Below are 9,415 nucleotides of genomic sequence, written 5' to 3' on the forward strand. Positions count from 1 at the left end.
TAATCTTCAGAACGAGTATATGAACGGATTATATGCTATCTATAATTATACGTTTTGAATTACTTGCTGTAAGTTTTTGAGAATAGAGGTCGGATAATCGAGATTTTGATAAATGTCAATCGTAGAATATATTTATTTTGAATAGATTTATTTGTTCCGTTTTCCAACGAAGGAAATTTTTGTTTAGCTTTTATTCATAATTAATTCATATAACAATTGAATTGCACAATAAACTATGCATATTTTACGGATAAATTAAACACGGAAGTCCGGGTAATTGAGAATCGGATTAGTAAAATAACTAAGTGTTATAGTAATTGTATCATTTAATTTTTTAACGTAATCGTATATTCATTTTTTTAGGAGTAAAGCGTGGTCTTTGTTCGTATGAATATAAATTATTAAGTACAGTTATTTATTAACAGATAATAATGAAACAAAATTATATAAGACTACCCTTCCCGGCGGTTGATTAACAGCGTGTACCATTCTTAATAGGTAGGCTGTATTTGAAAACTCATTCGTTTTACAAATGAATGTAATTGACAGGTGGCAGGTGGCTTGTCATTTAAACTGATCATTTCTTCCCTCCTGGAACCTGCGGAAGAATCTTTATTCCGCTCTTTTAGTTAACTAAATAATTCACATGTTTTTCTACTAAATCGGCACAGTATTATATATTTAGCTTCAATTATTGTAATATATAATCCACCGTTAGGCATTCTTCATGTGTGAAGATGCCATGCCTGACCGGCATCCGGAGGTCCCGGTTTCTTATCCCGGTCAGGCACGGCATCTTCACACACGCTTCAAATCATTCATTATATATTGTAATAAAGATATATAATGAAACAGGCAGATAAATTATAAGGTAATATTAATTTTATTATAATAAACGATATGAAAATAATCGCGAGAGGACATTACTGTCGGATAAAACGTTCTGGATTCTATTTACAGTACGGTGTAAAATCATTACATTAAAAAATAAAAAAAACATAATGGAAAAAAATATGATCTTTGTCGTCTGTACGAATAAATTAATAAAAAGATATAGCGGTTGTAAATATTCGTTTAATAATAACGTGTAATAATGTTAACGATTTTCTGCTTGCCGAAGCACTGTCAACAACTCTCCCCTCCACCAAAACAATCAGTGCCCTCTCAAGGTTAAACAGTTTCACTGCTGCGTTCCGTTCACGCAGTAACGTAAAGCACGTTTCAACAAATAATTAAATAATAGTTTATAATACCGGGCGATCATTTGAAAAGTTACCGCATTTATTATTCAACAGATATCAGTCCAATTGTATTTCTGTTTGCAGGCATGTATATCATTCTCAGGGGGAACCTTTCTAAAATTATTTTCAAAGTGGTGGAACATATTCTCTCCGCTTCACTTACCCCGACTCAAAAATCTTATATGGCAATAGCAAAATTTAATTCTATTAATTTACAATAATCGACAACCCGAAAAATAATGAATTTTGGTGAAAAGAGAATTAAAATCCGCCCGCTCCTTCATTACATTACATTATTTTTTCGGGTTGTTAATTAACGGAATTAAATGTTACCGTTGCCAAATAAGATTCTTGAGTTTGGGGTAGGTGTAGCAGAGAGGGTATAGGTTTCATTCCCTTTGAAGATAACTGTAGAAAGGTTCCCCCGACAACGGTGTACTTGCCGGCAAATAGAAATACGAAGAGACTGAAAGCTGTTGAATAACAAAGGTCTATTTACACACATCGGTGTTCTCCGTGGTCGATCAGTGATGCCAATTCACGCACATCCGACATCTTTCTTTCTTTATTTTTCCTGTTTAGCCTCCGGTAAGATTACCGTTTAGATAAATCTTCAGAGGATGACTGAGGATGATACGTGTGAGTGTATAAATGAAGTGTAGTCTTGTACATTCTCAGTTCGACCGTTCCTGAGATGTGCGGTTAATTGAAACCCGACCGCCAAAGAACACCGGTATCCACGATCTAGTATTCAAATATGTGTAAAAATAACCGGCTTTACTAGGATTTGAACGCTGAAACTCTCGACTTCCAAATCAGCTGATTTGGGAAGACGCGAAACATCCGACATCTATCCGTAGTACAGATATGTACTACACAGTAAGTACTGCAGTCCTAATTGGCGTCGCTGATCGATCAGGATAACATTGATACTGATGTGCGTAAATAGACCTTAAATGTAGTGACTTTTCAGATGATCATCCGGTACGTAGAGGTTTAAATGTAAAGGGAAAGATTTCTGTATGAATCAGAACATTATAATCGGTCATTAATCGCAATTAAATGTCGAAATCTGTCAACCGATTTATAAACATATACTGTTAAAAGTAATGACGTAATGTGTTGATAAAAATAAATACACATGGAAATGTTAAACGATATGCGATATCAATTGTAAATATTTCATTTCCTTTTCCCACGGCCGACCGTGAAATTGTGATTTTTGCTTCCTTGTACGAAGTAAAAGAAGTATTGTGATCGCGAAAATTTTCGATTTTCAAATTTTAACAGAAATATTCATTTTGACCATCCTCGAATCCATTTTGACTAGTTTGGCGTGACCGACGTAAAATATCTATCTCGCATAACTCAAAAACTATTAGCCGCAGGATCTTGAAACATCGGTTTAGGACTGTTGTAACATCTAATTTTGCACCTTCGCAATAGAGTGAACCAAAAGTGTCCAAAAAAGCCCAAAATACCCAAAAAATTAGATTTTGGGCTTTTTCTTAACTGCAGTTAACAGCCATAATTAAGAGCTTTTCAACGATATATCTTAAACGGTACTTATTTTCACCGGTTCCAGAATTATATCCAAATAAAATTTTTATTAATGAAATTTTTGGGTCGTTCAAGGAGAAGACACATCGGTTCGAATCCGACTTCATTACCTTTTTTTTTAACTTAAATATATTGATATATTAATAATTATTAACCTCCGATTGAAAAAAAAATGTTAACTTTTCTAACTATTTTTTTAAATTTAAATATATTGATTTATTAATAACTAGCAGATCCGGCAGTGCTTCGCTATTGCTAGATTTGAGTATATATATATATATATATATATATATATATATATAATTAAGTGAACACAATTGAAAGTTTGATAAAACATTAAAACTAAATGAACATTACGGACTTCGCAAAAATTAATTTTTCCCTGTTACACTTTCTCCCTTTTCCCTTTCCCCCGCGTCTCCATTTTCATTTCCCCTTTCCATTCCCCCTTTCAATTACTTTCCTCTCTCTCTTTCCCATATTTCCCCTTCAGCTTTCCTTTTTTCTCCTTTCCCATTTCCTTTTCTGCGTTTTCTTTTTCCCAATTTCCCCATTTCCCTTTTTAGATTTTTCCCTTTCTTCCTTTTTCTCCGCGCGTGAATCGGTCCAGTAGTTTTATTAGTCTACAGCGGACACGCATATCGGAAACATTGAAATGGAATCGTAAAATATTTAGTATAGTGTGTGTTGCTTTTACGTCCAACAGATGGCGCTGTTTTTTTTTAAAAACATGTTTTTACCTAAAACAAGTGTAAAATTTTAGGTATATAAAAACACGCGCGTATTCGAATGCAACGTCGTGTCAAAATTTCAAAGCGATCGGTGAAGAACTTTCGGAGTTTTAAGATTTTGAACAAACTAACATTTACATTTTTATTTATTTATATTATTAATCTCCGATCGTACTAAAATGCGTATATGTAATTTAGGAGGCGTACAAGGAAGTTATGTGGCGTCCGCTTCAAATTTTATTTTAAAAAGAATAATACGTACTTCAAGTCATTTCCTTTTATTAGCCGGCCTCCTTGGCGCGAGCGGTAGCGTCTCGGCCTTTCATCCGGAGGTCCCGAGTTCGAATCCCGGTCAGACATGGCATTTTATAAATCATTCATCTCATCCTTTGAAGCGGTACCTAAGGGTGGTCCCGGAGGTTTCTTTTCTATTTCATCATGTTTCTTTTCTATTTTATAAATAATTTGTTGTAGGATTTTGTTATTTTGCTTCTTTATGCCTATGATTTCAAGATTAGTTTTTCGTTGGTTATATTAGAATATTTTGATTCTATTTGAAGTTTCTTGCATTTTTATTTCTTTCTCTTTATCTTCTTGTTCTAGTTTGATGAATTGTTTTTTAAATTCATAGATTTCTTTTTTATTAATATTTTTGGGTAAGTTGTTCTTGTATATTAAATTTTTGTTGATAGATTTTTGTTTTGTTATTCTATTTTACTTTTTAATTCTTTAAAGGACTGTTTGGAGTTTGTGTCATGACATTCAGTTTCTTGTTTATTGATTTTTCATTGCTAAACAATCTAGTGTAACTTAGGGTTCACATGAACCCTCTCGTTTAGAACCAGCCGTGTTGTCAGAGGGAAAAAGAAAAAAGAGGTTTAAATCAGTAGGTGTTCATAATGAGGTAAGGAGTTTGCAGGGAGCTGTTAACTAGAAGAGTTCACTCAGACCTTAGTACCTGGTGATTACAAGGGAAGGTGGTAATTTAGCAAAGATAAGCCTTTTCTTATTGCTCATGAAATAAGTAGTTATGCGTTAGCACAATAAAAAAAAATCACAACTACCAAAAAAACATTAAAAGAAAAGTAACCATTATATAAAGAAAATTACATAATGAAGCTATTTTACTGGTTATCATGTTAGTTATGTTTTTTTGGTGAATGAAATGTCATGACTTTTCATAAGAAGCTTAATAACCATTACTGTAAATAATTCCATTCATTGTTTTCTTGCGTGTTTTCTTCACTCTTTTGTTTGAGGTTTTAGTGGAAATTCACTTGACTCTCAAATGGGAAGTTTTGATAAGTATTTACTTACATGAAAAACTTTACAAATACATTCAGTGGTTGTTTGAGTAAATTTAAAATTCTTTTGAATGAAAATAAAAGTGCATCTGACAGACTAAAAACCATATAAAATTGAGGCTAAGGTTCAGGTACATAATCCACCAGATGAACCAGTTATGAAAGTAAATTTTTCAGAACCTCCTCTAAAGAGCCTTTGATGCCATTTTCTTCTCAGGTGATCTTACTTACGAAACCAGAGAGACCATCATAAGGGGTGACTTTCTTCTTTTTCACATAATTTTAGACAATGAAGCAATTTTTAGGATGGAGAAGAAGATAAAGGGTTGGCCAAAAGGCAAACTCGGAAATTAATTTTCTTATATAAATAAATTGATTTGCAGTGAAACATCAAGGATATTTGACAGTATCTTTGAGCTTCTATGATTGTTAAATGATCTGGACCCTATTTGTATATATCTGTGAGAAACCCATTTTCCCCAAGATGATATTTTAAATTAAGAAACTGTAATATTCATCTGTGAGATCAACCTTCAAATGTAAAGGTCAGAGGTCACAATCAGAATGAAGCATCCATTAGATTACTCTCTGCAACATACACTTACCAAACTTTGACTGGAAAGAGGATGACATAATGTAATTAATTGCCCAGCTTCCTCCACCCACTACCCTACTACTAATGGGTAACTAATGCACATAATGCTCTTTGGGGATTAGACTGAATAAATCCCCAAGGAAGAGAGTTGGAAAGGCTTCTTTTAAATTCTGAAATAGTTGTATTAAATAATGGCTCAGGAACTTGTTTTAATGCCAGAAGCTTAATGAAATCCTGCATAGATTTATAGTTGCATCAATTGCATCAAATTACTCTTTCAAGGTTTTGAAAAAACCTTCACAAAAGTGACCACGTTTGGTGCAAATTCAACTGGTGCTCTAATGAAAATGAATCCCATCTGTAAAAGATGGTTATTCGATAAGGCAGCTTGAACAAGCTTCATTGCTAACACAAACTTCCCAGAAAAAACTTGAGTTATTGAAAGTGATGTCATCACAATAACTGATTTTATGTTTGACTCAGCTTTAATACTTATTTACAGAACATCAGGGAGACCCAGGAAACCACCATGAATGGTGGAATAATGAGATTTGTGAAGTGATCAGAAAAAGAAAAAACATACAATGCTTTCAAGAAATGTCCAACATTAAAAACTTTAGTTGCCTTTAAAAAGTACAGCATTTGCAAAAAGGTGTAAGAGATTAAAAAAATGATTGCAACAATGTGTGATCCATTAGCAGAAATATGACTGCGGGAGACATTTGAAAGAAAGTGAAGGCTTTCTTTGAGAATACATACTTTCACCCAGGCATGGCCAACATATGGCCCGTGTAATGAATTTATGCAGCCTGTGAAAAATGTTCCAATATTAGCTTTTTTTTATAAGCAATTGAAGAGTGGAAAATACAGAAATTTAAAAAACTTTCAAAGAAATATTTAGTAATATTCAGCTCAAAATATATTTGTGAACAAACCTATTTTTTAATGAATTTAAATAAAAGTACAGCAAATTCCATAATAAAATTTTGTTTACTTGAATCGTTTTTGTATTTAATATTTTTTAATTTTAATATTCCGTTTGGCCCATACTAAACAGTTTTTTTTCTAATTCAGTCTGGAGGCAAACACTGTTAGCCACACCTGCTTTAACCAAATACATTGTCTTCAATCTGAAGACATATAGTAGATTCATCAAATGAAATTGCTTTTATTAGCCACTCAATTTGAAGAATTTAGTAAAATGGTCAATTTTGACCTATGATGACCTATTCCAGATCAGCTGGAATATGGTATTGTGAGTAAGCAATTAAACATGAAGTTGCTTTGTTTGATACTTTAGCAAAAGCTTTATAATTGAAAAATCAGTGTAAATATATGATGAAAATTACAAGACTATGTCCCACTCTCTATATTTGGCTGCTTACCTTTTCTTACTTAAACATCTATCTTATTTGCATATAATCCAAGTTAATTATGTTAATATTACAATTTTTGCTGTCACTGCAAAACAAATAGCCTTCAATAATGTTATTAAATGTTATCTTTCTGGTAGGATTGTTTTCAAGTAACTAGCCTTCTGTCAAATACTAAAAAAAAATGCAGTGCATTTTATTACAAGCTAATCATGGAAATGGTTCAAAATATTAATATTGCCTCTTGTTACAAAATCTAGGTATCTCACATTTTCAGATTTGAATATTTACAAAACCTAACTTGGAAAAAACATTTCTGAACCTTAAGATTTTATTGAATAAGTATTGTTTTATTGTTGGGCTAACAATTCACGAGAGAATTGTTATGAGCTTTACTTCTGATGATTTATCATGCAAATTTATTTTGATTGATTGTATGATGTTATATTTATTAACTCAACCAAGTATGAAAGAAAAAATTTTTATAACGGTTATTAATATCAATAATGGAACTTTTGATATATGACATTTTAGACAATTAAAAATACTTTTTCTTAAACATATTTTAAAATGATAAAAAAAATATTTATTAATATCAAGAATGACAGATGTAATAATAATATTGATGAACTTTCATGTGACTACAATAATAAAAATATAACTCTCATTAATAGAAGAGTATTAGTTGAAAAATAACATGTTATAATGAACTTCTTATTTAAGTTAGCTGAAAGCTTACAGAAAATTCAAGGTAATCAACAAATTTTTGTGATAAAATTTTTTTTACATGAGCTTTCAAACATGAAAAACTTTGAAAAATAAAATATAATAATATTATGAATAAAAAAATTAGAGGTGTATATTATGAAAATTATGTTTAATTTTGTGAATAGTACTTTGTAAAACTGAGGAAGATGTACTGTAAAAATGTAAAATAATCTCAAATTTTAGAGAAGTGTTAAATTATATTTTAGTCATCATCACAGATGACTGTGTACTGTCTATCATATAATTTGCTTCAATAATTTATAAATGCTTCATTTATTTTTGCAAAATTATAACACAAATAAAGTAATTATGATTAACTAAGACTGAATGGATATCCTTTCCAGATTTATTTCACTCATCATTCTATTTGTTTGAGAAAATTTTATTAATTTCAAGAGATTGCAGTAAAATAATGTTAGGCCTTTCAACTACAAATCAAAAAGTGTTTTAAGGACGTATAACAATAATAATTCATTGTGCTGCAACTGTCAGAATAGAAAAAAATTTCTAAAAATTATACAACTGAGCGAGCAATTTCAGTTAATGTTACTACTATTCATGTTTATTTGCTATTCTTGAAATTTGTTATTCTTGTATTTTTACTAATGACCTCATCTGTTTGAATATATGCATTCTACATATCTCCCAAGCATGTCTGATTTGAAGTGTTAGATATCAGCTTATGTAATTTAAGGTGTCCCAGGGATTCGGGTACTATTTTATCTGCAGAATAATTTGGGTTATATGATGTCATAATTTTTAATTATGAAATTATATCCACAGATATTTTGGATGTATTTCTCCTTTTCTTTAGTCATACAGTACTCAAAACAAATGAAAATTCAAAGGAAATAAAAATCCAAACTCAAAGAAAATGTTATAAACATATTGTAAACTTTACATTTATATTATTTCACTTCCCAGATGTTATACCCAGATTCACTTAAATATAAATTTATTTATCAGATTAGAAATAAGTTAAAGTCAATATAAATGTTAACTTCTGCATTACTACTAAAAAAACTTCCTAATAAAAATAAGATTTAGTTAATAAACATCTGCAGCATATATTAACAAAAAGTGATTGTTGATTGATATTTTGCTTTAGATACTATTTTCGTTGTGATGGACCATAGTTTATTTACATAGTACATAGACTCTAGCCAACTAGTTCAAACCGTGTTGTTAATTGAAACCCAGCCTTCAAAATACAACATTTACAGTATTTGAAGATGAAATTCATGTTGAATTTGAACTTAACACACCAAAATCAATCCATTTCTTATCCTTTTCTTTTGTTTCTTGAAGCTGTTTATTTTTTAGGACCAAGGTAGAAGAATATTCATCCACAAAAATTTCATTCATGATCTTGCTTTAAATCAAGACCATAAAAAAATGACCTCAAAAAAACAAATTGACCTCATTTGCTGCAGGAAAGGTAATATTCTGATTGTACCTCTGTAGCTAGTATGAACAGCATTATCTGCTATAAAAACCAATTCCATCATAATTTTCTTGTAGATAGTATAGGGGTATGATGTGAAATGACTCTATGAAACTAATAAATAAGTATTCTTTAAAACATTAGTTTCTTTTACACCATATGTTACAACTAGTAAAAATTTATGAATAAATCACACTAAGAACCATAAGAAGGTAAAAAGTAGTTTTTGTTTTGCATTGGTAATTAATTTTTTTGATCAGTTTGTTTAAGCAACATTATTTTGCTTGTTATATATAGTAAATGCTCTAAAAGTTTTAAATTAAGCATCATATAATTCTTTCTTCATAATGCCATAAATCAGTAATAAATTGTAAACTTTTCCATATGAGATAAAAACAT

At 30.8% G+C, this 9,415-nt stretch overlaps 1 long non-coding RNA gene across 1 annotated transcript in view; it reads left to right on the forward strand.

Annotated features, from left to right (window-relative positions):
* LOC142331526 (uncharacterized) overlaps window positions 1-9,415 on the forward strand; it is a 37,476-nt gene that overhangs the window by 2,980 nt on the left and 25,081 nt on the right. The gene's annotated exons all lie outside the window — the stretch shown is intronic.

The sequence above is a fragment of the Lycorma delicatula genome, chromosome 10 (assembly GCF_047948215.1).
Source record: "Lycorma delicatula isolate Av1 chromosome 10, ASM4794821v1, whole genome shotgun sequence".
In the NCBI taxonomy this organism is placed as follows: domain Eukaryota; kingdom Metazoa; phylum Arthropoda; class Insecta; order Hemiptera; family Fulgoridae; genus Lycorma; species Lycorma delicatula.